The sequence below is a fragment of the Zea mays genome, chromosome 4 (genome assembly GCF_902167145.1).
Source record: "Zea mays cultivar B73 chromosome 4, Zm-B73-REFERENCE-NAM-5.0, whole genome shotgun sequence".
NCBI lineage: Eukaryota > Viridiplantae > Streptophyta > Magnoliopsida > Poales > Poaceae > Zea > Zea mays.
In genome coordinates this window covers 157372300-157398190 of record NC_050099.1, presented here as the reverse complement: position 1 = coordinate 157398190, position 25891 = coordinate 157372300, and positions in this window count along the sequence as shown.

Here is a 25891-nt window from a genome sequence, read left to right as displayed (position 1 = left end):
CGTTCAACATATCCGCTACCCCCGCATCCGCGTCATAATCCTCGACACGTTGTCTCAGCACCTCCTCTCTCGTACGATGCGCTTCACCATGAAATATCCACCGAGTATAGCCCGACGTAAATCCATTCTTCCAAATATGTTCTACCATGGTCTTCTTTGGTTTTCTTTTCCGGTTGTCACATTTGTTGCACGGGCATGGGACTAGACTCGCTCCTTTAGCAGCTTCGCCATATGCCCGTTCCACGAAATCATCGGTCTTTCTAATCCATTCAGTGGTGACATCGTTCCTTCCTCTACGGCCCATGTACATCCACTCACGGTCCTCCATCCCCTAACAGAAGCCTAGCAACAGAAAATTTCGGCAGCACCTCCCCTGCACGGGGAGGTTTCGAAATCCTGCAAATAAAACTATCAGCACGATGGCTGTCTTCCACGCATAATTCAACGGCACGATGGCCAGCAATCACACACATATATATATATATATATATATATATATATATATATATATATATATATATATATATATATTCAATCTATGCATGTTTTAGAGTTTGGCATTCTTTTTTTAATCTACTAGAAACAAGGTTATCCACACAATGGAAATTCTAAGTACAGAATGGTTAGATATAATATAACTCTAACTATCCATCACATTATCAATCATATGCTCAACAAAAATAAAAAATGATTTACCAAACGGCGGCGTGGTGCCGGGCGTGACGGCGGTTGAGGGCGAGGCGTGGGGACGACGGTTGAGGCCGGGTCGCGGCGGTGGCGGTGACGGGGCGCAGCGGCGGTGTCGGAGGGTGGGCGGGCGAGGGAGAGGGGCGCGGCGAGGGGCGGCGCACGGCGGGCGAGGGGCGGCGCACGGCGGGCGAGGGGCGGGCGAGGGGCGGCGCACGGCGGGAGAGGGAGAGGGGCGCGGCGGCGGGCGAGGGGCGGCGCACGGCGGACGAGGGGCGGCGCACGGCGGGCGAGGGGCGGCGCACGGCGGACTAGGCGGCGGCGCACGACGAGCAGCGGTGACAGAGAAGAGTGAGAGGAGAGGAAGGAGAAAGGAGAAGGCGCGCGGGGCGTTTATTTCGCCTCTTTGCCGAGTGCCCGCGATCTGGCACTCGGCAAAGATTTTTTTTAATTTTAAAATATGTTTTGCCGAGTGCCAGATCGCTAGCACTCGGCAAAGGCGGCTTTGCCGAGTGTCAACTGACAGGTACTCGGCAAAGATTTTTTCTATGTTCTTTGCCGAGTGTCAACCGACTGACACTCGGCAAAGCTGTCTTTACCGAGTGTCATAATTTAACACTCGGCAAAGTACATTTAAAATTTTTAAATTTTGGCAACCAAACTTTTTGTGGTATGTTCCTACACTATGTAGACCTACATGTACCATTTTGAGACAATTATAACATAGTTTCCATAGTTAGTAGATTTAGTTCGTTTATTTGAATTTCTTCGGAAAATTCAAATTTGAACTGCAGGTCACTCGAAACTTGGAAAACCGTGCATGAAAAAATGATATTCATGTTACTTAGCATAAGTTACGACAGATTGCAGAAGCGTACCGGAAACTTCGAGCAACATGCTCACTAAACATGGCCGTGAACTTGGCATCCACATGTTTAAAAATTGTATAAAACACAAACAAAGTCAGAAAATCATGAAACTTGTCCACGTGTGATGATATCATATGTATAGGCTGTGATAAAAATTTTAGAATGTTTGGAGAAAGTTGTGAGACACTATGTGTAGAAACCTAAGAGATCCACATGAAATAACTCTTAGATTTCATGTGGATCTCTTAGGTTTCTACACATAGTGTCTCACAACTTTCTCCAAACATTCTAAAATTTTTATCACAGCCTATACATATGATATCATGACACGTGGACAAGTTTCATGATTTTCTGACTTTGTTTGTGTTTTATACAATTTTTAAACATGTGGATGCCAAGTTCACGACCATGTTTAGTGAGCATGTTGCTCGAAGTTTCCGGTACGCTTCTGCAATCGGTCGTAACTTATGCTAAGTAACATGAATATCATTTTTTCATGCACGGTTTTCCAAGTTTCGAGTGACCTGCAGTTCAAATTTGAATTTTCCGAAGAAATTCAAATACACGAACTAAATCTACTAACTATCGAAACTATGTTATAATTGTCCACAAATGATACATGTAGGTCTACATAGTGTAGGAACATACCACAAAAAGTTTGGGAGACAAAATAAAAAAAATGAAAATACACTTTGCCGAGTGTCTGGGCATGACACTCGGTAAAGAGGGCTTTGCCGAGTGTCTATTACGTAGCACTCGGCAAAGAAGCCTCTTTGCCGAGTGCCAGCCGTTGGCTCTCGGCAAAGACTGACGGCCGTCAGCTCTGGGACGGCCGCTGACGGCCCTTTGCCGAGAGCCCAGTTTGCCGAGTGCGTTACACTCGGCAAACTTGTCTTTGCCGAGTGCCTACCTGTGCCGAGTGTTTAGCACTCGGTAAAGGGGCTCTTTGCCGAGTGCCCGACAAAAGGCACTCGGCAAAGAATACAACACTCGGCAAAGCCTCGGATTCCGGTAGTGAGGGGAGCGGTTTCACCTGCGCGATGGGAATGGCAGAACAGAACCGGGAATAGGAATGGAAGAACGTGAATGGTAGGGAATGACAGAACAGGGAATGGGCAGCCTACCCCTTACTAACTTAATAAGTAGTAGAGATTATATAACGAATATTGTTTGATAGATCGTTGAAAGTATTTTTATAATAAATTTATCTAAAAATATAAATATTATTAACATTTTATATAAAGCTAGTTAAATTTTAAAAATGATCAAATAAATATAAATATATAGGGATATCGTAGAAAGTATATATTAAAGACACAAAATCCGCGAGCTGCCGTAGAAAAAAGAAGCCCCTCATTTAATTAAAATAAAGGCTAATTTGAGAACAAGGATATTGAAGGAGCCATTTTAGCTCTTCCGATATCCTTGCTGTAAACAAGGTATGGTTCTCGTGTGTACCCACCAATTCCTTTGCTTAATCTCTCCCAAAGTGCATCACCAGTGCTTTAACGCCTTTCCCAAAGCTGGTGCTGGCTAGCTCTAGCTAGCCTCACATGATCACTGACTACGTGACTAAACCTAAACAAACACACCTCTTGTGCCTCGCATCAATCAACTACTTCCTCGCCGAACTTAAACTAAGACCAGCACGAGTGAAGTAACTAGCAATAATTGACATGCTTGCATACATGCGATCGAGCGATAACGCATATTTGAAGAAGCGTCGTCAGTCCGCAGAAAAGCTCGGCTTGCCACGGTGGTGAGGGCCAGACGGGCAGCCCACATTATATCAAGGGTATTCAGTTGAATATCCATTATTTTTTGGTAAAAAAATATATGTATACATACATTTGTTATATATATATATACTGAAATTTTGTAAAATACATAAAACTATAATAGCTGTCCATATAGGCTTCATTTCCCACACGTGTGGCCCATCAGACCCAATAGCGCACGCAAAAGGCTTCCGGTCACGGGCGGTGGTCGGAGGCCTCTCATATCACGTGTGGCGCTGGCAGGTGGTCGGCCTGCGGTCTACATGCCTGGCCGCCTGCCGTGGAGGACTGGAGGTGAGCGCCATTGCGCCGGAGCACTGGAGCGACATGACAAGCCAACGACTATCGCTTGTCGTGGAGCTGACCACGCCGAAGGTGGAGCGGCAGAGCCGGCGTCCGACGAGCCACAGAGGAAAAGTGATGCATTAGTTGTTGTGCTTATGAAACAACTAAATTGATCATAGAGGATCTTGGTGATGAATTTTTTGTAGTTCGAGCTAATGAATCTAGTGATGCATACCAACAGGAACAGTTGGCTCTTTGCTTGCCCTATGTGAATAAAATAGGAGAGCCGCTTGAGAGGTTTCTTGGTCTTGTCAAAGTTGAAGAAACTACTTCATTGACACTTAAAGAAGCAATTCAGCCCCTTCTTATTAAATATCAATTGCCATTGTCAATGATATGTGCACAAGAGTATGATGGATCTAGTAATATGAAGGGTCATGTTATTCTTTGGAAAACTAATAATGGAAGAGTCACCTTCTGCTTATTATGTTCATTGTTTTGCACATCAACTTCAACTAACCATTGTAGCTGTTGCAAAGGAGAATATTGATTGTTCTTGGTTCTTTGGGCAACTTGCATATTCGTTGAATATTCTTGTAATGCCTTGCAAAAAGATCTCTATGCTTCGTGTAGCTCAAGATGAATATATGATCGAAGCATTGAGTTTGGGTGAAATAGAAACTATCCAAGGTTTGAATCAAGAGATGGGCTTAGCAAGACCAGGTGATACATGCTAGGAATCTCACTATAGAACTGTAATGCATGTCATGGCCTTGTATACTTCAATCAAGAAAGTTCTCTCCAAAATTGGGAAGGAACATAAACGAGGTGAGTCAATTGGAGCTCAAACTATGCTAGAAGTATTTAAGTCATTTGAGTTTGTTTTCATGTTGCATTTGCTGAATGAAATATTTAGATATACAAATGGTTTATGCAATGCTATGCAAAGGAGGGAGCAGGATATTGTAAATGCAATGAATCTTCTTGAGTTCACTAAGGTTGAATTGACTGTTTTGAGAGAATATTTTGGATGGAAAGAATTTCTTAAGAATGTATCTTCTTTTTGTGAGAAGCACGGAGTTAAAATTGTTGATATGGATGCAAAGTATAAGCCTATTAAGAGAGACAAGAAGTTCTATAAAAATGCCATCCATTACCACCGGTTTCATGCTGGTATGTCCTTCGGTTTCATTGACAGGAAACTTGTTGAGCTTAATAATAGGATTGATGAGGTAAACAAGAGTTACTTAGATGTATGGCATCATTCAATCCATCCAAAAACTTTGATGCATTCAATGCTGAGAAATCTGTTAAGCTTGCTGGGTTTTATCCTCAAAATTTTGAGTTTGAATAGAAGGCACAACTCCCTTTTCAATTAAATCTCTATATTGAAGATGTGAGAAGAGATGAAAACTTCAAAAATTTGACAAGCCTAGCAGAGTTATCTATGATGCTTGTCAAAACAGATAAGATTCTTCAGTACGACATTGTTTACTAACTTCTCGAATTAGAGTTCGTTCTTCTTGTTGCAACCGCTGGTCTTGAAAGAATCTTTTGTTCAATGAACTTGATAAAAAACAAGCTAAGAAGCAAGATGGGACCAAAAAATTAAATGGATGCTTGACTGCTTTTATTTAAAGGCAATTTTTCTTGCAAGTCAAGGATAACAATATTGTCACTTAATTTCAAAGCTTGAAGTGTAAGCTTTCTTATCTCTACTATATTAAAGCACATGTTTTAACGGTCGTTCACCGTCATCTTTTTATAAATAACCCTCACATCTATTTCAAATTAACCTGATGCACGCCCGTCCCCTCCCAGCAACCAACCTCCACGTTTCAAACCACACCTCCGCATACAGATGGCCAAACGGTGGCTCGGCATGGGCCCGCTAGGCCTGATGCCCACGAGTCATAGCTCCAGCCCAGGCACAGCACGCCGGCCTGCTGACCGTGTCGGGCCAACCCATTAGATCGTCGGTCCATTTGATTAAATCAGCGTAAAATGTTAAAAAGTGGTGCAGGAGGTGGGGTTCTAATCCACGCCCTGTTGGAAGAAGGGCGGGAGACATTGGGTGAAGCCATCTAATCAGTAGAACATCATGCTCAGGTTTTTCAATATTGAATATAAATTGTACATATCTATATAAGATCTTTTGTAAAATAAAAAATATAACCATACTGGGCCGGGCAAGCACTACAGGTCGAGGCTACGGCCCAAACACGGCATGACGCTCATCATGCTCAGGCAGTCAGGTAGCGGCAGCGCACAAGTTGTCCACGGGCCTAAGGCGAAGGCGAGGCCCATTTCCATTTAGCTTTATGTCTTGCCCTATTGCCCAGAAACCCTAAAACGCCGAGTCGCTCTTGCTCTCGTTCCGTGTCCCGTCCGGCCGCCGTCCTAGCCTCCCAGGCCCCCAGCTCCAGGCTCCAGCACGAGACGGTGAGAGTGCGCGACGCGCCCTGCGCAGCCTGCACCCTGCCTCCCACGAGCTCCAGCGCGAGACGGCGAGAGTGCGTGACGCGCCCTGTGCGGCTGCGCGGCCTGTGCCCTGCACCCTGCGCCCCTGTGTGGTCTGCGCCCTACGCCCTGCCTCCCATGAGCTCCAGTGCGTGCGCCGCCCTTCCTCCCACGAGCTCCAGCGTGTGCGCCGCCGCCACCTTACGCCCGTGCCCAGCGACCTAGCTACTGGTCCTACCTGGCACCGTCGTGAGGGTAGGGTTATCCGGCACTCCAGCAACCGTGGCGCCACCTCCACGGCCACCCGGCCCATCGACCGCCGCGGGGACGGACGGAGCAGCCCCCCTGCTCCTCCCTGACCTCCAGGACAGGGAGTTTCCCTTCATCCCTGACCTCCTTTGCGTCCGTGTGTCCCTGCTCCTGCTGCTGCCGACGGCCAACTTGAGTCGTCCACCATTTCTATGGATGGGACCTCGAATCGAATCGACAATAACACCAGCCAATCATTTGCCGATCCTCTGACTTTGAGTTACACTAATCGCGAGAATGCTTTGGATGCAGATATAGGAGGTACAGTTGCGACGTCGTCGACAGCGACAGCGAGTACCACAAGCACGGAGACTATATGCCACAAGAGCGGCCGCAAGAGCACCTCCGATGTATGGAATGACTTCGAGCAATTGTTCAAGTACATAAATGGTAAGAAGGTTAGGTATGCCGCCAAATGCCTTTACTACAAGTCTCAACTTACTACTTCTTCAACTGCTGGTACTGGTCATTTGAAACGACATCGTAGTACTTGTGCATCTAAAGCTCAACGTGCTGCTAAGACTCAATCTTTGATTTAGTTTAATGATGATGGTTCTGTTCGTTCATGGGACTATAATCCTGATATTGCTCGTACTGACTTGTGTCGATTGATATGTACTTTAGATCTTCCCCTAGGTATTGGTTCCACTGCTGCATTTGAATGTTACATAAAACATGCTCATAATCCTAGGTTTACTGATGATTGTAGACAAACAACCACTGTCAAGTTTTATAATCGAAGTCGTACTTCACTAATAGATGTATTGAAATCTAGTGTTTCATGTGTTGCTCTTACTTCTGATATTTGGTCTGAAATGCTAAGGAAGATTATATTAGTGTGGTTGCTCATTATGTTAATGCTGATTGGGTTTTGGAAAAGAGGGTAATTGGTATGAGGTTGATTGATGTTTCACATAATGGGGCTAATATTGCAGATCGTGTTAAAACTGTTATTGCTGATTTTGGATTGACTGATAAGGTATTTTCCATCACTTTGGACAATGCATCAGCTAATACAAATGCCATGAACATACTTAGTCCTCAATTTTCTGGATATGTTGGCTCTCTTTTCTTGCATCAAAGATGTGCATGCCATATTATTAACCTTATTGTTAAATCTAGACTCAAACGTTTAAAACCTTATGTTGAGGATTTTAGGACTGTTGTGTCTTTTTTGAATTCTTCCAATCAACGCATTGCTTCATATAAAAGTTATTGTATTGCAATGGGTGTTAGGCCTCGAAAGTTTGGTTTGGATATGGACTTGAGATGGAATTCGACTTATCTAATGTTGAAACACCTAATCCCATACAAGAGCATGTTCTCTGTTTTTATCCAAACACACTACCAGCAGCTTATGACCCAACCTTTGCTCACAGAGACACATTGGGAAGTTGGTGAGAAAATTCTTACTTTTCTTGAACTGTTTTATGACTGTACTGTTGCTCTATCTGGTGTTTACTATCCAACATCTCCTATGATGCTACACCATATCATTGAGATTGCTGAACATTTGAATAACTTTGAGAATGACATTATGTTAAGAGACACTATAGTTCCAATGAAATCTAAATTTCTCAAATATTGGAAAAGCATTCCTATTTTGTATTCCTTTGCATTTGTATTGGATCCTAGAGCCAAGATAAGAGGTTTCAGTAATGCTCTTCAAGTTCTGTCGAGATTTGTTACTATTGATTACTCTGAGTACTTCAATGTCATTAGATCTGAATTGACTAACATGTTTTCCAAGTATGAGATAAAGTTTGGTGCAGCAAAATTGCAGAGACCAACCCACACCACAAGTACTAGCAGGAAGAAAACAACTTGGGGCAAAATTTATGCATCGCCTGAGGTAAGTGATGCATCTGTTTCGAGTTCATCATTTGGCTCCCAAGTTTCTGAGTTGGCAATGTACTTATATAGTGACTCAATCACTGTCTTTGATGATGGATTTGATATTCTAAGTTGGTGGCATGAGCATAAATCTAATTATCCTATCCTGTCTCTTTTGGCTAAGGATGTTTTAACTGTTCCTGTTTCAACTATCAGTTCCGAGTCTATTTTTAGTCTTGTTGGTAGGTTGATTGAAGAGAGAAGGCGGTCTCTAACAAGTGAAATGGTGGAGATTCTAACTTGCTTAAAGGATTGGCAGCTAGGAGAGAGTCGGGAGCAGCAAAACAATGCAAATAACGACGTGGAAGAACACTACAAGAATATGTACTTGGATGAAGAACGCGAAGCTGGCGTTGGTCGTAGTTGGATGTTTCTTGTGATGTAATTTTACTTTTGTTATGTACTTGCACAATGAACTTTGAACTTATGAACTGCATCTAGAGCTGGCTGCACTCTTTTTCCTTTCTAACCAAAGGGTTTTTTAATGAGGCAGCCATTGCACAGCTCTAATAATATTAAGTTTGTTTTGGTCAAAAATTGTTTGTCTTCTCTCTTGTTGGTTTGCTGATCATATTTGATTGTATGTTTCCAATTTTAGGCTTTTGTGTATTTCGGGCTCGATTCTGTATTTTGGGCTTGATTTTGTTTTTTAGGCCCAAATGTGTATTTCGGGCCAAATTTGTATTTCAGGCCTTTACTACTTTCGGGCCTCACGTTTAAAGCACGGCACGTTTAGCTGAATACGGGCCGGACCGTGGGCCGAGGGGTCAGCCCGTGGGCCAGCACGGCACGACCCGAATTTAATATTAGGCCGGGCCAGCCCAAAATTAAACATGTTGGGCCTTTTCGGGCTTGGGCCGGGCAGGGCGGCCCGAATGTACACCTATACACATGGTCCATTTGGCCATCTATACCTCCGCATGATAATGATGGTCCTCGCCTCAGTTGTCGCCACCTCATTTGCCATTCTGCTTCTTTTCTCTCCCCTCATGCCTCCGCCTCTGCGCCACCCCATTTTCGGCAGAGGGCATGGGAGCAGGCGCCTCCTCCCTGTATTCGTCCGACACCAGCCTCGACACCGACCCGCGCAGTGGCTATTGCACGTCCACGAGGACGTTTCACAACATGTGTGCACCATCGTTTTTGCCGTCATCGGACGTCTCATTCGTCTTCTCGGCCTTCGCCCTGTTCTTCCTCCCCAACCTGCTACACCCGCCCATGGTCGTGGCCACGAGCCGATGGATGCTCACCGACGTGGGTATGGGGGCGAGTCAGTCTTGCTCCTAGCCTTTCTCCGTGCGTGCAGCCGAGGAGGACACTGTAACGCCCCGAATTTTGCAGTTGAATTTTTTTTCTTTTCTTTACTCGCCAAAATTCGGGCGTTACCTTTTCCTTTTCTTTTTCCCTTCGCTAAACCTTGACCTTTTCCAAAGTTCTAAGCGGGATTCGGTTTGGAATTCCCGTACGTATAAAAACCCTAAATACTTTATGTTGTTTGATGCACCATGCCGCCCTTGCATTTCTTTTGATTGCTTTGAAAGCGCAATTGCATTCATGTAGAAAGATCGGATTTCGAAAATGTGGAGAAGATCTTTTCTTTCTTTTTTTTCTCCCTCTCTTTTTCTCTCCTCTTTTCCTCTCTCTCCCGCGCCGTGGGCCGACCCCGGCCGGCCCAGGCCCCTGCGCGCCCCCCCTTGGGCCCAATAGGCCCAGCCGCCCCCCCTCTTTCCCTTATTCCCTAACCCTCTCCCTCTCCCCCCTCATTTTCTCCCCCCCCACCTAAGCCGCCGCCCCTACCCCCTACCCGCCCCCTGCCCTAGGTCGCCGCGCCGCCCCCTGCCGCCGGCCGCCCCTCGCCGTCGATCCCCGACACCGGTGAGCCCCCCCCCCCCCCTCCTCCCTCTCTCCCTCCTCCCCCTCTCCTCCCTCCCCTTCCCCTCGCCGCTCGGCCCCATGGCCGGTTCGGCCGCCCGCCCCACCCCGCCGGCTCGGCCGCTCGGCCGCCCCGCCCCCCTGCTCGGCCGGCTCGGCCGCCCCCTGCGCCGCCCGCCCTCGCCAGCCCGGCCGCCCGCCGCCGGCTCAGCCGCCCCGGCTCGGCCGCCCCTGCGCGCCCCGCCTAGGGCCGGTTCAACCGCCCTAGGGCCGGTTCAACCGCCCCCCCTTCTGTTTTTTTTATTTTTTTTTATTTTATTTTATTTACTTTCTGTGATCATAATTACTGTATTTTAAGTAGGCTAATCACTGTTCATGCTATGGGAAAATAGGAAGTTTAGTTTAAAATTCCGTTATGTTATTGATTCACGTAGTTAATTGTTTACCCTGTGCAATGTTGATCAACTAAAAGTGATTAGGTTTCCATCAGTATATATAAATATATATAACAGAATTATTTTGTTAAAAACCAATTGTGTCATTAGTGCATAAGATTTAACCCCCTGCGAGACCTTTCCCGTTTCTTTCTAACCATAACAAATGCGTTATCGAATGTCATACTTGATGCATATTCGCTTTATTTGTTATCTTGTATGGTGTACTGTTCTTTTGTATTAAATATGTGGATGTATGTATGTATGTTTGCGCTCGCATAGAGAACGATCCGGTCGAAGAGCCCGAGGAATTCGCAGGAGAAGCCCCTGAGCAGCAGTCGGTTGGTGGAGGCAAGTGTCCTTTGACCTATCTATGTCCTATTCATTCTTTAATTCACCTCCCGCATTACACATTTATACCTAAGGATTGACTAGCTTTTGTTATCCATGTCCTTGTTTACCTATTTGGGTCGGATTATTACTACTTAGTCTGATGCTATTGCTCAACTCTAATCAATGAACATGATGTGGTTATCTATGATACGCTGTTTTCCCGTTCTTCTTTATGATTATACTTGTGGTTTTCAAGGGGGCTCGAGCGGTTTCTCGAGTGCCTCTCCGTAAGGACCTGTTCTATGGATGACCGCCCGGGAAAACAGTGCAACCATGAGGGTGGAATGGGGTGCCCTTAGCTGAATAATTAGAGGATCCGGGGTGTAGTTCACTTAGCCGTCGTGCCGTCAATGGGGCTCGGTGTATGCGGCTCGCTCTGCCAAGTTTGGGTTCGCCCCTTGGGGAGGAGTGCGGTGCATTTAGGAAACCTAACGGGTGGCTACAGCCCCGGGGAATCTTTGTAAAGGCTACGTAGTGATGCCCTGCTAGGCCACCTAGGTAGTGGTCAATGGGGAGTAGCTCTCTCCGGGCAGAAAGGGAATCACGGCTTGTGGGTAAAGTGCACAACCTCTGCAGAGTGTTATGAAACTGATATATCAGCCGTGCTCGCGGTTATGAGCGGCCAAGGGAGCTCCAGTGATTAGTGGTACTTGATCAGAGACATTGTGGTACAGGTGGTTATGAGGAGGATGGTTTTGATTATGATTATGGTATTGGTAAGTGGTATTCTTTCCGTTTGGAAAGGATACATCGGGTTAATAACTTGGGTAATGCTAAAACTTGGCTTTCTACTAGTAAATAATAATCTGACCAACTAAAAGCAACCGCTTGACTTATCCCCACATAAAGCTAGTCCACTACAGCCAAACAGGATACTTGCTGAGTATGTTGATGTGTACTCACCCTTGCTCTACACACCAAACCCCCCCCCCCCCAGGTTGTCAGCATTGCAACCACTGCTCAGGCGAAGACGAAGCTGTGGAAGGAGACTTCCAGGAGTTCCAAGATTACGACGAGTTCTAGGTGTGGGTTAGCGGCAACCCCCAGTCGGCTGCCTGTGAAGGCCGCGTTATCTACGTTTCTTTTCCGCACTTTGATTTATTGTAAGAACTATATGGACGTCTCAGACGTATGATGTAATCGACTATTTCCCTTATTAATACTATTTTGAGCACTGTGTGATGATGTCCATATTATGTAACTGCTGTGTACGTGAATAACTGATCCTGGCACGTACATGGTTCGCATTCGGTTTGCCTTCTAAAACCGGGTGTGACATAAGTGGTATCAAAGCCGTGCTGACTGTAGGACCGCTAACCTAGAGTAGAATGGTCGTTCTAAGGATTATAGACCTCTGTCTCTTCCTTGACTTTGATATCCCTTCAAAAGTTGGTCCTACTGACCAAACCTATGTTCTACTATATATTATACCTTGCTGAAAACCATGTTTTATTCTAATCCTTCATCTATTTATGATTCATTACTTGCTGGTCATATTAATTCTGTTCTCACCCTTTTGCTTGCGATGTCTTTTGTAGATGGCTCAACTTAGACACACTGCACGAAAGTCAGTCATCCCCTTCTTACCCTCCCGCCTTGCTGAGCGTCCGCTTCGCCGTCCCGTGGCAGGACAGTCCAGCCACTTGGAGAGACTACACCACCGCCTGCGTGAGGAGCAGGAACGTCGACGACAGGAGCAGCAGAGCTCTTCCCTCTCGCTCCACCAGGAGATAGAGTCTGTGAGGAGCTGCTCCCCTGTGCTTCCTCTGGAGCCGCCCCCTGCACCACCACTGGGCGCCCCAGCCTCTGGAGTAGCTGCTGGAGGAGACCCAGACGACGGAGATGGCGACGACAGCTCGAGCCACGACACCGACTTCTCTGCTAACCCTGAGCCGGAAGGATGGGTTGCTCGACCCATCACTCGCGACGCTGCTCGCGGGTGTCACTTCCATGATGCGCTCGACACCCTGCTACGTCGGGCATTTGACCGGCATACTTGGTCCGTCGAGTATCGCTGTGTGGTCTACCAGCATAGTCGCGGGGTCTACCCGGACCGCTGGGAGGCAACTTGCTTGGTGCGCTGCCCGGAGGACAGTCTCCAGGGTGCGGAGGCTTGCTCAGAGCACTATTCTATCTCTGAGCGGGACTCAGCTGAGGCAGCCATGCAAGATGCTGCACGGCGTGCGCTTTCGCACTACTGCTCGGTTTTCGGTGGGGCAGCTGACGGTCTTGACCTGAAGTATTACCCCCGCCGTTCATCTGGCAGCACAGGAGGCGTGATTGTCTCACCTGTCGGTGAGGGCAATCCTAGGTTGAGCAGCACAGTCAACCTAGCCGCCGTGCTAAACACGGAGCTGGACCATGCATTAGACGAGCTGAGTAGGGCTCGTGCTGAGATCGCCCTGCTGCGGGCTGAGCGCGCGGAACGTCGTTATCTGGACGGTGGTTCCCCCGCTCCCGTTGGGACTCAGCACCCGTACCGCTCACCTCAGCGTGGACACCAGTCTTATGGCAATCCCGCCTGCAAGACCAAGATAAACCTAGAACCATAGATCGTTAGAGTTGGATCTTGTAATTAATACGAAATAAATATATACATGGAAGCTTCAGTCTTAGCGTTAGTCTCGGTCTTAGTTAGTTCTAGTTAGACAGGGTAGTTTGCTATATCCTGTGCATTTATGTTTGTCATGATGAACTATGTTTGGTTTGGATCTTTGTAATGATTGTCACCAGAGTGTGGGCATCCCCTGCATTTTGGTTTACATACTATGTCAATAAAGTTAGTTATATAGTTGGGAAACCCTTTATTCTACTTTCCTCTTTATCTGAGAAGCTGTGTGGTCTGTGTTGGAGATCAGTGAAGATGCTCATCTGTTCAGTGCTGTTGGAGAATTCTATACTCTTTTCTTATGCTGCAAGCTTTGCCAGATCAGTTCTGATGTGTGGTTGCGTTCTGCAGATGTCAGAGAACAGGCGCAGAGGAGGAAGGCGTGCTCAGCAGGAGCGAGCCGCTCCGCAGGATGAGGTGCCCCAGCAGCAGCACCTGCCGCCCCCGCCCCCGATGTCGATCGAGCAGATGTTTCTGATGCAGACTCAGGCAGTTCAAGCCATCGGTCAGACTCTGGCCGCCATTCAGCAGCAGCAGCAGCAACAGCAGCAAGCACCACCCCAGCCTCAGATGCCTCAGATGCCTAGAGACAAGCGTGCTGAATTCATGAGAGGTCATCCACCAACGTTCGCTCATTCTTCTGACCCCATGGATGCTGAAGATTGGCTGCGCACTGTGGAGCGGGAGTTGCATACCGCTCAGTGCGATGACCGGGAGAAAGTCTTGTATGGTCCCCGTCTGTTGAGAGGAGCAGCCCAGTCATGGTGGGAGTCTTACCTCGCCACCCATGCCAACCCCGACACTATCACCTGGGAAGAATTCAGAGGTAGCTTTCGTCAGTACCATGTCCCTGCAGGTCTGATGACAGTGAAGAAGGAGGAGTTCCTGGCCCTTAAGCAAGGGTCATCGTCTGTCAGTGAGTATCGGGACAGGTTTCTGCAGTTGTCTCGCTACGCTCCTGAAGATGTCAACACCGACGCCAAGCGACAGTACCGTTTCCTGAGAGGCTTGGTTGACCCTCTGCAGTATCAGCTGATGAACCACACCTTCCCGACATTCCAGCACCTGATTGACAGAGCAATCATGACAGAGAGAAAGCGCAAGGAGATGGAAGATCGTAAGCGCAAGATCAGTGGACCCCAGCCTGGAAGCAGCAGCCGTCCCCGTTTCTCAGGCAATCAACCTCAGCAGTTCAGGCAGAACCAGCGTCCACCTCAGCAGCATCAGCAGCGTCAGCAGTATCAGCAGTTCCAAAGGCAGTACCCTCAGAATCAGTACCAGAACCGTCAGAGCAATCAGTCAGGAGGTCAGTTTCAGAAGCAGAATCAGCAAGCACCTCGTCTTCCTGCCCCAGCAAATCAGCAGAACAGTCAGGCAGCACCAGCTCAGGTTGGAAATAGGGCATGTTTCCACTGTGGAGAGCAAGGCCATTGGGTGATGCAATGTCCGAAGAAGGCAGCCCAGCAGCAGTCAGGCCCCAATGCCCCAGCAAAGCAGAATGTGCCTCAGCCTGGAGCAGGCAATCGCTCTCAGCAGCGCTATAATCATGGAAGATTGAATCACTTGGAGGCTGAAGCAGTTCAGGAGACCCCCGGCATGATAGTAGGTATGTTCCCAGTCGACTCCCATATTGCAGAAGTGTTATTTGATACTGGAGCAACACATTCTTTCATTACTGCATCATGGGTAGAAGCACATAATCTTCCAACTACTACCATGTTAACCCCCATTCAAATTGACTCAGCCGGTGGTAGAATTCGAGCTGATAGCATTTGTTTAAATGTAAGTGTGGAAATAAGGGGGATAGCGTTTCCCGCCAACCTTATAGTAATGGGTACTCAGGGAATAGATGTCATCCTAGGGATGAATTGGCTAGATAAGTATCAGGCAGTTATCAGTTGTGATAAAAGGACAATCAAGTTGGTGTCCCCACTAGGAGAGGAAGTGGTGACCGAGTTAGTCCCACCTGAGCCAAAGAAAGGAAGTTGTTATCAGATGGCTGTCGATAGCAGTGAAGCAGACCCAATTGAGAGTATCAAGGTTGTGTCTGAATTCCCAGATGTGTTTCCAAAGGACTTACCGGGTATGCCACCAGAGCGGAAAGTTGAATTTGCTATAGAGCTTCTTCCTGGAACCGCCCCTATCTTCAAGAGAGCTTATAGAATATCTGGACCAGAGTTGGATGAACTTAAGAAGCAAATTGATGAGCTGTCAGAGAAAGGTTACATTCGGCCAAGCACCTCGCCTTGGGCCGCTCCTGTCTTGTTCGTAGAAAAGAAAGATGGCACCAAGAGGATGTGTATCGATTATCGAGCTTTGAATGAGGTCACGATCAAGAACAAGTATCCCTTGCCCAGAATAGAAGATCTGTTCGACCAGTTGAGAGGAGCCAGTGTGTTCTCCAAGATCGATCTGAGGTCAGGTTATCATCAGCTCAGGATCCGACCTTCGGACATTCCGAAGACGGCATTCATTACCAAGTATGGTTTATATGAGTTCACAGTGATGTCTTTTGGTTTGACCAATGCGCCAGCATTCTTCATGAACTTGATGAACAGTGTATTCATGGATTATCTTGATAAGTTCGTGGTGGTATTCATTGATGACATTCTGGTTTATTCTCAAAGTGAAGAAGAGCATGCAGATCATTTGAGGATGGTATTGCAGAGATTGCGAGAGCACCAGTTGTATGCAAAGTTGAGCAAGTGTGAGTTCTGGATCAGTGATGTCCTGTTCTTGGGTCACATAATCAACAAGGAAGGATTGGCTGTGGATCCGAAGAAAGTGGCAGACATTCTAAACTGGAAAGCGCCAACGGATGCTCGAGGAATCAAGAGCTTCATTGGAATGGCCGGATATTATCGGCGATTCATTGAAGGGTTTTCGAAGATTGCGAAGCCAATGACAGCGTTGCTAGGCAACAAGGTTGAGTTCAAGTGGACCCAGAAATGCCAAGAGGCCTTTGAAGCGCTGAAAGAGAAGTTGACTACAGCGCCTGTCCTAGTCTTGCCTGATGTGCACAAGCCCTTCTCGGTGTATTGTGATGCTTGTTACACAGGTTTGGGATGCGTGTTGATGCAAGAGGGAAGAGTTGTGGCTTACTCGTCCCGACAGCTGAAGGTTCATGAGAAGAACTACCCAATACATGATCTAGAGTTGGCAGCAGTGGTTCACGCACTGAAGACATGGAGGCACTATCTGCATGGACAGAAATGCGATGTTTACACAGACCACAAGAGTCTGAAGTACATATTCACTCAGTCAGAGTTGAACATGAGGCAACGAAGATGGTTAGAATTGATCAAAGACTATGAGTTGGAGATTCATTACCATCCAGGAAAAGCGAACGTAGTGGCAGATGCTTTGAGCAGAAAGAGTCAAGTCAATCTGATGGTCGCTCGCCCGATGCCTTATGAGTTGGCCAAGGAGTTTGACAGGTTGAGTCTCGGATTTCTGAACAATTCGCGAGGAGTCACAGTTGAATTGGAACCTACCTTGGAGCGCGAAATCAAAGAAGCGCAGAAGAATGATGAAAAGATCAGTGAGATTCGGCGATTGATTCTAGATGGCAGAGGCAAAGATTTTCGAGAAGATGCAGAAGGTGTGGTATGGTTCAAAGACCGCTTGTGTGTTCCCAATGTCCAGTCTATTCGGGAGTTGATTCTTAAGGAAGCTCATGAGACAGCTTATTCGATTCACCCTGGCAGTAAGAAGATGTATCAGGATCTGAAGAAGAAATTCTGGTGGTACGGAATGAAAAGAGAAATCGCAGAGCATGTGGCTATGTGCGATAGTTGTCGAAGAATTAAGGCAGAACACCAGAGACCAGCTGGATTGTTGCAACCGTTGCAGATCCCTCAGTGGAAATGGGATGAAATTGGTATGGATTTCATAGTCGGATTGCCTCGCACTCGAGCCGGCTACGATTCCATCTGGGTAGTAGTGGACCGTTTGACCAAGTCAGCCCACTTCATACCTGTCAAGACCAATTACAACAGTGCAGTATTGGCAGAGTTGTACATGTCTCGGATCGTTTGTCTTCATGGTGTGCCAAAGAAGATAGTGTCAGACAGAGGAACGCAGTTCACCTCTCATTTCTGGCAGCAGTTGCATGAAGCCTTGGGCACGCATCTGAATTTCAGTTCAGCTTATCACCCGCAGACAGATGGTCAGACTGAAAGAACCAATCAAATTCTTGAAGATATGTTGAGAGCCTGTGCGTTGCAAGATCAGTCCGGATGGGACAAGAGATTGCCTTATGCGGAGTTTTCCTATAACAACAGTTATCAGGCCAGTTTGAAGATGTCACCATTTCAGGCGCTTTATGGAAGGAGTTGCAGAACTCCGTTGCAATGGGATCAGCCTGGAGAGAAGCAAGTGTTTGGGCCAGACATTCTGCTTGAAGCCGAAGAGAACATCAAGATGGTCCGAGAGAATCTGAAGATAGCGCAATCGAGGCAGCGAAGCTATGCAGACACAAGAAGAAGAGAGCTGAGTTTCGAAGTCGGAGACTTTGTTTATCTGAAGGTGTCACCGATCAGAGGAGTCAGAAGGTTCGGAGTGAAAGGCAAGCTAGCACCCCGCTACATTGGTCCGTATCAGGTTCTTGCAAGACGAGGAGAAGTGGCTTATCAGCTCAGTTTGCCAGAGAATTTGTCTGCTGTGCATAATGTCTTTCATGTGTCTCAGTTGAAGAAGTGCTTGCGTGTGCCGGAAGAGCAGTTGCCAGTGGAAGGTCTTGAGGTCCAGGAGGACTTGACCTATGTTGAGAAGCCAGCTCAGATCCTTGAGGTTGCAGATAGAGTCACCCGAAGGAAGACCGTCAGAATGTGCAAAGTCAGATGGAGTCACCACTCTGAAGAAGAAGCAACCTGGGAGCGTGAAGATGATCTGATGGCCAAGTACCCGGAGCTCTTTGCTAGCCAGCCCTGAATCTCGAGGGCGAGATTCTTTTAAGGGGGATAGGTTTGTAACGCCCCGAATTTTGCAGTTGAATTTTTTTTCTTTTCTTTACTCGCCAAAATTCGGGCGTTACCTTTTCCTTTTCTTTTTCCCTTCGCTAAACCTTGACCTTTTCCAAAGTTCTAAGCGGGATTCGGTTTGGAATTCCCGTACGTATAAAAACCCTAAATACTTTATGTTGTTTGATGCACCATGCCGCCCTTGCATTTCTTTTGATTGCTTTGAAAGCGCAATTGCATTCATGTAGAAAGATCGGATTTCGAAAATGTGGAGAAGATCTTTTCTTTCTTTTTTTTCTCCCTCTCTTTTTCTCTCCTCTTTTCCTCTCTCTCCCGCGCCGTGGGCCGACCCCGGCCGGCCCAGGCCCCTGCGCGCCCCCCCCTTGGGCCCAATAGGCCCAGCCGCCCCCCCCTCTTTCCCTTATTCCCTAATCCTCTCCCTCTCCCCCCTCATTTTCTCCCTCCCCACCTAAGCCGCCGCCCCTACCCCCTACCCGCCCCCTGCCCTAGGTCGCCGCGCCGCCCCCTGCCGCCGGCCGCCCCTCGCCGTCGATCCCCGACACCGGTGAGCCCCCCCCCTCCTCCCTCTCTCCCTCCTCCCCCTCTCCTCCCTCCCCTTCCCCTCGCCGCTCGGCCCCATGGCCGGTTCGGCCGCCCGCCCCACCCCGCCGGCTCGGCCGCTCGGCCGCCCCGCCCCCCTGCTCGGCCGGCTCGGCCGCCCCCTGCGCCGCCCGCCCTCGCCAGCCCGGCCGCCCGCCGCCGGCTCAGCCGCCCCGGCTCGGCCGCCCCTGCGCGCCCCGCCTAGGGCCGGTTCAACCGCCCCCCCCCTTCTGTTTTTTTTATTTTTTTTTATTTTATTTTATTTACTTTCTGTGATCATAATTACTGTATTTTAAGTAGGCTAATCACTGTTCATGCTATGGGAAAATAGGAAGTTTAGTTTAAAATTCCGTTATGTTATTGATTCACGTAGTTAATTGTTTACCCTGTGCAATGTTGATCAACTAAAAGTGATTAGGTTTCCATCAGTATATATAAATATATATAACAGAATTATTTTGTTAAAAACCAATTGTGTCATTAGTGCATAAGATTTAACCCCCTGCGAGACCTTTCCCGTTTCTTTCTAACCATAACAAATGCGTTATCGAATGTCATACTTGATGCATATTCGCTTTATTTGTTATCTTGTATGGTGTACTGTTCTTTTGTATTAAATATGTGGATGTATGTATGTATGTTTGCGCTCGCATAGAGAACGATCCGGTCGAAGAGCCCGAGGAATTCGCAGGAGAAGCCCCTGAGCAGCAGTCGGTTGGTGGAGGCAAGTGTCCTTTGACCTATCTATGTCCTATTCATTCTTTAATTCACCTCCCGCATTACACATTTATACCTAAGGATTGACTAGCTTTTGTTATCCATGTCCTTGTTTACCTATTTGGGTCGGATTATTACTACTTAGTCTGATGCTATTGCTCAACTCTAATCAATGAACATGATGTGGTTATCTATGATACGCTGTTTTCCCGTTCTTCTTTATGATTATACTTGTGGTTTTCAAGGGGGCTCGAGCGGTTTCTCGAGTGCCTCTCCGTAAGGACCTGTTCTATGGATGACCGCCCGGGAAAACAGTGCAACCATGAGGGTGGAATGGGGTGCCCTTAGCTGAATAATTAGAGGATCCGGGGTGTAGTTCACTTAGCCGTCGTGCCGTCAATGGGGCTCGGTGTATGCGGCTCGCTCTGCCAAGTTTGGGTTCGCCCCTTGGGGAGGAGTGCGGTGCATTTAGGAAACCTAACGGGTGGCTACAGCCCCGGGGAATCTTTGTAAAGGCTACGTAGTGATGCCCTGCTAGGCCACCTAGGTAGTGGTCAATGGGGAGTAGCTCTCTCCGGGCAGAAAGGGAATCACGGCTTGTGGGTAAAGTGCACAACCTCTGCAGAGTGTTATGAAACTGATATATCAGCCGTGCTCGCGGTTATGAGCGGCCAAGGGAGCTCCAGTGATTAGTGGTACTTGATCAGAGACATTGTGGTACAGGTGGTTATGAGGAGGATGGTTTTGATTATGATTATGGTATTGGTAAGTGGTATTCTTTCCGTTTGGAAAGGATACATCGGGTTAATAACTTGGGTAATGCTAAAACTTGGCTTTCTACTAGTAAATAATAATCTGACCAACTAAAAGCAACCGCTTGACTTATCCCCACATAAAGCTAGTCCACTACAGCCAAACAGGATACTTGCTGAGTATGTTGATGTGTACTCACCCTTGCTCTACACACCAAACCCCCCCCCCCCCCAGGTTGTCAGCATTGCAACCACTGCTCAGGCGAAGACGAAGCTGTGGAAGGAGACTTCCAGGAGTTCCAAGATTACGACGAGTTCTAGGTGTGGGTTAGCGGCAACCCCCAGTCGGCTGCCTGTGAAGGCCGCGTTATCTACGTTTCTTTTCCGCACTTTGATTTATTGTAAGAACTATATGGACGTCTCAGACGTATGATGTAATCGACTATTTCCCTTATTAATACTATTTTGAGCACTGTGTGATGATGTCCATATTATGTAACTGCTGTGTACGTGAATAACTGATCCTGGCACGTACATGGTTCGCATTCGGTTTGCCTTCTAAAACCGGGTGTGACAGACACGGTGGCGCCCACCACCCTTTGGTTATCTTAGCGATGAGGAGTCCAGGTCTGAGATATTGGAAAACCAAGCCCCGTAGCGCGGCAGTAGCCGACATATGCTACGGAGTTGGTGGTGGTGTTGTGTCGCCTCGGTGGGTCCAGGGCTAGGAACGCACTCGCATTCTCTCGCCCTTTTCGAACTGACGCCTGGTGCGGGTGCCTCTTGGTTTGGAGCTGCTCCGGCGAGAATTCTTTCTCCACTTGCGTGCTCTCTCCCTATATGTATCTAGCGGTATACTACCTATGTCGCCTCCAGATGCCCAGATCTTCGTTGTGTCCTTCTCTAGCAATGAACATGTATGCCTGCCTCTTCTGTTTCCTTCCTGCTCTACGAAACCTTGGAAGTGGGGAGGTGAGGGATGGGGTCCCTGATTTGTTGTCTATGGTACCCATTCGATGGCTCGACATGGCCTATCTATATGGCCTTTCCCTTACCACGATGTCGACTCGGTATTCTTCTACCACTTCTATGTACCTGTCACCCATCCTTATGTCATTGAAAAAATTATTGTGTTGTTCCTCTATTGTTTTGGTTTTTAATTTTTTGTTGTGCTAGGGACTGAACATAATTTGGGTGCGTTAATACTTTATTTATTGTCTACGCATGGTTTGTGTTCTTCTGGTGATGGCTCATGGATCATGCAAAATATGTGTTAGGGTTTGGAGATCCATACGGGCACTACCACAGGGTGCTTGTCCCTTGTGTGTTTTTTGCTCTTGCATGCATTAGGTCGATTCTGATACCATATTGGCGCAATGAACTCCATGGTGTTTGAGGTTGCTGAATTGGATGGAGCAGCAATGGTTTGTCATGCTAGCAGTAAAAGGAAATGTTATTTATTGATTTTAAATGTTAGTAATTGCTATGAAGTACCATAATTTGTATGGAGCGCATCCAGTTTTTATTGATGCCTGACTTTAGCAACCACTCCATATTTTTTATCTATCTTTTTTATAAGTTTGAATTCATGTGACTTATTTTAGAAACTTGACCTCACAAACTTGCTCTTATTTGGTCTCTGTGCGGTTGAATTATGTCATTCTATAATCTCTGTTCGTTCAGTCATTGTGAACTCTGTTGTAATTGCTCCCTTCATTGGTTGTGTTGTACCAAGACATATTAGATGGAGTAAACAACAACATCAGTTTGTCAAATAAAAAAATTATACAGGGAGTGGAGACAATCAATAAAACATCAGTTTACGTGGGTATTGTTGTGAGCCATAGCAACGCATGGTCAACCCACTAGTGCTATTTAATGCGGCTATCTGCTGTTATTTTCACACCGTCTGCCGGGAACTATGCGTCAAGGCCTCAAGGGTCTACCGGCTTGATTGATGGGTAGCGTACAGGTAGACTGGTACCGCATGGCCACCGTCGACTAGAGATGGCAATTTGGACCCGATCTCCGATTCCCATGGGGAATTCCTTTATTAGGGGACGAGGATGGGAAAATTTCTTCCCCCCAGGGATGTAAACGGGGAAAATTCTCCCCCGACGGGTAAATGGGGACTGGGAAGCATTCCCCATCCCCGTTCCCCGCGGGAACCCGTTAAACTTACATGTGACAATGTTTTCATATAATAGTTAATGACAAAAATAAATAATTATCTTGCCAAGAGATCACTCGTTGTACAAATGTGTTCATTTTAATGTACACATAATGATTTTTACATCTAGCAATGCATATAAGTGACACTGTTTTATATTAATAACAAATTAAGTACTATCTAATTATAATTTAAGCGGGGATAGAGATCCCGACGGGAATTTATCCCCGCGGGTAACAGGCATGGGGAAGAAATGTCCCACGTAATCGTTCGTGGGGATCCTCGTGGGGAATTTTTTTCGTCGCGCGGACGGGGAGCTAAAACCCGACAAGAAATTCCTCGTTACCATCTCTATTGTTGACTCTAAACCCTCATCTTTTTACTATACTGTAATGTACATGCATGTACAGACTACAACCATGTGGCCACTGTACAGTACATTATAGACGGCACTATAGACTGTAGTACTGTGCACAGTGCGCGTAGGGTCGTCGCGCGCGTCGGTGGTACGCAGCGGTGTTACTGTATCGATCAGAGATCAAGGGTCGTAGGCTTGTAGTGCACGTTTCTCATGCACGCGCGCCGGCCAGTGCATCTGGTTTGTTACAATATTTGTGATCAATCCCCTCCATGGGGTGTGATAGTTTCTCCCCAAGGGACACACCCCTTGGGGAGGCACTGATTCGACTGTATATAAGCACTGTCTTCCCTGCAATAAAGTGACCGCTGTCATTCTATCTCTATTATTCGTTGTCATTCGTCATTACTCTGTACTCATTACCACTGAGATTCCAACACGTTATCAGCACGACTCTTGAGATCAGAGAAGAAGATTTCTGCTGAAATTCCTTGTTCGTACGAACAAGAAGACCAGGCGTAACACTACCATCAACGGGCGGTTGCAAATGCTTTGAAATGGTGATCCAAGGTGAGTCTGCTCTTGTTCCACTAAATTGGGGATGGCTTTGCTGCTTTGTCCGGGTTCTTGCCATCCACGAGATTCTCTTGCTTCAAGAGAAGACAACAATTTGATTCTCGCAAAGTCTGCGTACACCAAAGAACACTAACAATGGTATGCATTTAATATGTTATGTGTTCTTTTGGCATTACCGTTCTTTGAATTCTTGCACAAAGTGCTGGTGGATCCGCCCGCCGCCGGGGCATGATCGCGCGGCCATAGCCAAAGCCGTGCTCGCTGGTGCCCTGGTCGGGGCCACGCGAACATGCGCTCAAGATGTGCCATGGCTGTTGCGCGCTCGCCGGGGTCCACGCTAGGGCCGCCGCGCCTAGGATGGATGGGCCACCGTTGGAGGTCGCTCCGGGATCTGCGGGCTCAGTCGCGCGCATCGCCTGGGCCGCACCTGCGCGCCACGCCGTAGCCGTATACCCGCGCTGCTGCCGCATGCTTGGGCCGCGCGCCCGCGCTGCCGATCGCGGGGCCGCATGTTGCCGGTCACAGGGCCGCGCGCCAGGTCGTGTGCCCACATCGGGGCGCACTTTCTCTGGCCAGGGGCCGCGCGCTCCATGGCGGAGATGCGACCGAGCCATCGAGGCTAGGGGCCGCCACGCGCGTCGGGGCCCACTCGCGCGCCGGGAAGCCAAGCCCGAGTAGGGGCTACGCCCGCGCCCGTGCCACTGTGCGGGGCTGCGCCCGCTCTGCCGTGCGAGGCCGCGCCGAGCGCCGGGCACCGGGCGCGCGCATCGTGCTGGCCTCGCTTGAGCCGGGACATGGGTCGCCTGCCCGCGGGGTAGCGCATCGGGGCCATGAGCCCGCACGCCTGGGCCGCCTGCCCGCGCCGCCGGACGCCCGCGTGCTGCCGCACCATCAGCTGTGGCCGCCATGACTTGGCCGGACGAGATGCCATGGCGGCGGTGGCTGGAACCGCCCCTGGCGGCGGCGGCGCTAGATGTGAGCGGTTAGGGTTCATATCCTAATTGGCTCCCTAGATACCGGCGCGTGGGTCGTCCTGACCGGTTGGCTTGCTGCACGGGCCACCGCGGCCTGATGGGCCAACCTGCATAGGCCGCTACGACCTTCTGTCTGACCGGCATGGGCCGGCTGGCCTAATGGCGCGCTTGGGCCGCCCCGACCTAGAGGCTGGCCGCGTGGGCTGCCTCGGTCTGGTAGCGGCTGGGCTGCCCCCATGGACTAGAAAAGGCTTGTTTACCATGTTAAAATTCTGAGTTTCCATATCAGGCTCAGTTTTTATATGTACATTCAGTTCTAACTGGTGTTATGCATCTAAAATCATTATTTAGACTGCAGATTGCTACATATAGTATACAGACCTGTCTGTTTTATTGTGTAAACAATAGATTTTAGTCCCTGAATTATTTTTGTTTTTACATTTATAATTCACATATTTTTGACTTGCTTTTGTTTTTGCATTCTTTTATGTTTGCACGGAAAACATAGCACATAATTATGTCGAACTAATGGTCCTCATGCAAAATGATATTGCATTTTTGGAAGAGCATAGGGTGATGGAGTCCTAAGCACTGGCTGCGCTAAATTCTTTGTAGAGTTTAGTAGCCCAGAGACCGTGCTTTAGGCCACATTTGAAATGCCTATCACTATGAGGTCTACATCTTTCGAGATGATTACATATACGTGCTACCCAAAAAGATCACGGACCACGCAGGCGTCGCGGGCTATGGAGCCAGGCTAGACGCTGCAGTCATGATGACAACTAAAATAATTCTTTTAATTAAGTACTACTTAATTAAATGATGAATTCTTGCAAAATATGATGCATATATATTCAACTTGGGATTATTCAACACATGATGGAGATCTAGGCTTTGGCTGCAATAAGTTCTTCGAATTTATTTGCCCTGAGACCAAGCTTTTAGACAACAATATGTTATTTACCCATCAGTAAGAGGTCTACATCATATGATCATAATGATTACCTATGTGTTGTCCAAAGTAGATACTTTAGAGATGTGATGTTGGTTATTCACCTTTATGGTGATTTCCATTTTATTTTTGAAATTTTGGTCAAGCACAGGGTAGTGGAGTCCTAAGCATTGGCTGCAGTATGTTCTTTGAATATATCAGCCCAGAGACCATGCTTTTAGGCAGCAAAAGTTTTGCACACTA